Source organism: Amblyomma maculatum, chromosome 4 (assembly GCF_055883805.1).
Source record: "Amblyomma maculatum isolate TAMU_Amacu chromosome 4, ASM5588380v1, whole genome shotgun sequence".
Lineage (NCBI taxonomy): Eukaryota > Metazoa > Arthropoda > Arachnida > Ixodida > Ixodidae > Amblyomma > Amblyomma maculatum.
In genome coordinates, this window is record NC_139347.1 from 46,485,762 (window position 1) to 46,489,742 (window position 3,981).

Genomic DNA, 3,981 nt, shown 5'->3' on the forward strand with positions numbered 1-3,981 from the left:
ACCTTCACTGCGCGTGCCGTCTGGTGAAGAGTTGGAAAAGAAAAATTTTTACTCACGTGAATGATCCGGTTGCGCTGCGGTGACCGGCGCGTTAAACGCCAAGGAATATAAGCACCGTCTGATTACACCCGGTTTCCAAGAAAAAACAAAAAGATAGGACACAATTTTTTTTGTTTCTGCCGGCAAAGTTTCGTGTTCACGGATCACAGGCTCTGTTTGGAGGTACATCTGTGGTACTTTTTCTGGCTGCTGGATTCGAGCCGGTTTTCCTTGTTGTGTCTTCACCAATACATACCGCGTGCCGATATTATCTGTTTCTTACGCTCAACAGAAAAGCATTCGAGAATAGATTTAGAATGGCCTTAAGTACCTTTACAGCTACAAAAGACTCTGAGCGGATCGAGTAAAATATTGCGCTAATTAAAGCTCAGGTTTAAACGCTTAACTCTCCAAGCAGTAAACTGATGAGACAGCTGTTAGTCTGCGCATTGCATCTGCGGTCACCGGTGGACAAAATTAGTCAGCCTGGCTGAGGGATAACTCCGCGGCAAGTGTGTCGCCGAGGTCCGGCCAATAAACGTGAGGGCCTTGTTGCGACAAACGAAGGAGTCATTGAATTTAACTTCCCCGTTTATCCTGTTTTATAGGAAGTACAATATGGTGAATGCCCTTGTTAGGCATTGTGTTACTGAGTGTGGAAAGGGAAAGTAGAGCGAATAAAACCAAATAAACGCAAAACAATGCAAAGGCGTGAAAACATGAAAATTGTGTGAGCTGATCTCAAGGTCGTGGCATCAAGCGAGCCTGCGCTGGCCGCCTTTCGGTGGAGGAAAAATGCAAAAGGTGCGTTGTCAGATGTCAGCCTAAATTTTACATTCACAGGTAGAACTACGCCTGCCTTTCAGCGCACCTGTAAGTCGTTTCAGGCCATTACCTCAACACACCACCGAGTGGTGAGACGCCGAAGTGCAGAAACAAAAATTAAGAGGTGTATGGCGACGAATACGAGCATCAGCCAATAAGCAGGCCCGTCGGAAAAGGGTGCTAAATCGTCCCGACGTAGCTTTATTGAAGAAAAATAGAAGAAGTGCTTGGCGGGCTCGGTTATAATGCACGCGATGTGCCGTATTGATCAATTCGGGCAGCAGGTGAGCTGTTGTACCGTAGCCCTGAAACGATCGATGGCCTCGCTGTGACCATGGCTTGCTCTTTTTTCCACAATGACCAATCTCGCTTTCCTCAAAACACTTTTAACGACTGTCTCAGGTAAAAACATGCGGTCGCTCGATAAATAATGCTCTTTTACCACAAGAGTAGCGGGAGTGGAACCTAACTTTATATGGCATCTAACACTTTGCACTCAAAAGCCGACTGGTTAAGTGCACTCCTGTGTAGCACTCCCAAAAGCCATGTACTTGTACTTTTGGCAATTTACTGCAGCTTATATTTAATAACTATTCTGTTATTGTACAGGGAGTATTTTGTTCATCCCTATTCTTCCGACGTCCCTATGCTTCCTTTACAACAGCTTTTTCGTTTGACGAATCACTTAAAGTGCAGTAATGGACAAGCTAACCAGAAACGACTGGCTCACGTCTCAAAGCTGCCTTTGATCTAGTCTGTAATTAGAAAAACACGAACAGGTAATGGAGTCCTGGATGATAACGGGACAAACACCGGCGCACGACAGTGCGTACAGGCCTATACGAATAAGGGTTGTCAGTGCTGATCGAGTAGACAGGCGATGTTTTGTTGTGCCTTTTTTAGCAATTCCTGTCTTTCGCCTCTCAGCGCTTTCTTACTTCGCAGTGATGTACATTGCGTTTTCTCTTTTTTTATTATTTACGCACACACTAAACGAGAGGTTTGTGTTAGGTAGCGGTGCCGGCTGCCTAGCACGAGTACTTGTACTAGCGAAAACATATCGAATAAACACGACACAACTACAGCAATATAGTACCCAAAATAGAAACACAGTGCACACAGCATGAAATACAACAGTAATGAGCGAACATAATTACTTTGAATGCAAATTTTTACCAAACATAATCAACAATACACAGGAGCAGGACATTAAAAAAATAACAGTATGCAAGCGTATACGAACGTTGTAATGAGCAATGACACAAGAGTTTAAAAACGAACACGGTCGCGTAGACGCAATACTCCCGGACAACTTTATCTGGCTGTGCAGACAAAGCTGCAGAGTCGAAACAGATCAGTTGACTGCGCAGCAGAATATAGTCCCTTCGTAAATTTCATGGATCATGCTCCCTAATATTATACCATTGCTAAAATGCTCACGATATTATTACATCACACTTGTACTACAACTAAATCCAGCACAACGCTAGTGTAGTGCATTTTGAAATCAGTACACTGCGCCGTGCAAATGGGGTGGCTGAACCATCTTTTGGGAATCTCCCGAAGCATACGTGAACTGCTTCCGCACAATTTTGCAGTGTACATTTTCGGTAACGTACGTAGCGGGTAATAATAATTCACCACGAATTTGCATTCACTTTGGCTTTATGTAGTCAAAGAAATTTCTGCGTTGTTGGCCGTTCCAAAACTATTATTTCAAGTAAAGGCTGAACAGAAGCCGAAACCTAAACTGACGCCGGATATGCCAGAACTACATGGTGTAGTAACACCGCTACGAAAGCTCCGTTCCCATAGCCGTGGCTGCATAGCCAGAAAAAGTTGTCCGGAAGTATAGAATATCTTGAAAACGGAGACATGAATGTAAGGTTCAAGGATTGTAGTCCGGCTGCAATCGAATTTATGTAATAATAACGCTAGCACCGTAAAATTAACATCAAAGATCCAAGATGCCATTGAGGAGGCGTACTACCTCCGATATTACTGAATTCAGTTTAAGTAGCGCTTAGTAATTAATATGAATGTCAGTGCCATTGAGGAGTGATTTACTGGCCGTGAGCACTCGTTTTCTCAGCCCACGTTCCACCCGCGGCCTGAAACCTATTGAAGAATGGACATTATTTCGTCGAGAGCGCTTAGGCTCCCATCGGGTTCAGCAGTTATTACAGCTTGGGATATAAACCATATGTGAGGTACAGCCTTTGCCAAAAGTGTAGAGCCCAGGGGTTCTGCTTGCGAGCTCCGTAGTGGCGCTTATTTAGCAATAGTGGAGGTCCTTACCATCGGAGAGGGTAGGGCAAAAAATCTTCTTTCCCCTCAAGAGATTCGGAGCACTGAAAATCCATTACAAGCCGCACGAATCGGCTCAGAACAGACCCCCTTAGCTCTACACTTTTGACAAAGACTGTACGTTATAATTACATAGCGTTAATACCTCCATTCGCCAGAAAATCCGCATTCAGGTTTGTCACTTTTGTCGGAATCGGCGTCGTCGATGCTAGCTACCTTTCACAGACATGTCTCTAACAGCTGTTAAAAGGTTACATCGCCTCGCCACGACTGGGCGTTGAGTGGTGTGACGTCAGAAGACTACATGGTTTCACCCATGGCTTCACCGGACTGGCAGGTGCTGCGAACTCTGGCTGTGGCCTTCAGATGGGATCCTCCCAGGAATATGGAATTCCGAGTTACATACGCTACCCCTACGTCACGCAGGCCCTTTGTTACGGCTTAGTTAAAGCGGGGCTTGCATATCTATGTCTAGCGATCGTTCACATTAATGATTAGATCATCTTGCGTCTTCCTTTAGATCAGGAGGCGTGGAATAATATAGCAAGAAATAAAAGACTTCTGACTAAGCTAGATTCAAAATGAATGGATGCTAATGAGAATACCGAATTGGAGCCGGCAAAAAGGAACTCTTTAAGCTGTCGTGTTATACGGTTAAAGGCAGAGTTTAGGTGACCTCTTTGTTTTCTTTTCTTTTAGGTAGTTTCCCAGGCGCTATCACCATAGAGTCGTTCCGATACAAATGAAACAAAGCATGTTTCCCACGTTGTTGGTTCACGTTCTCCTGAGTGCACGAGGCCACTGGCAGGT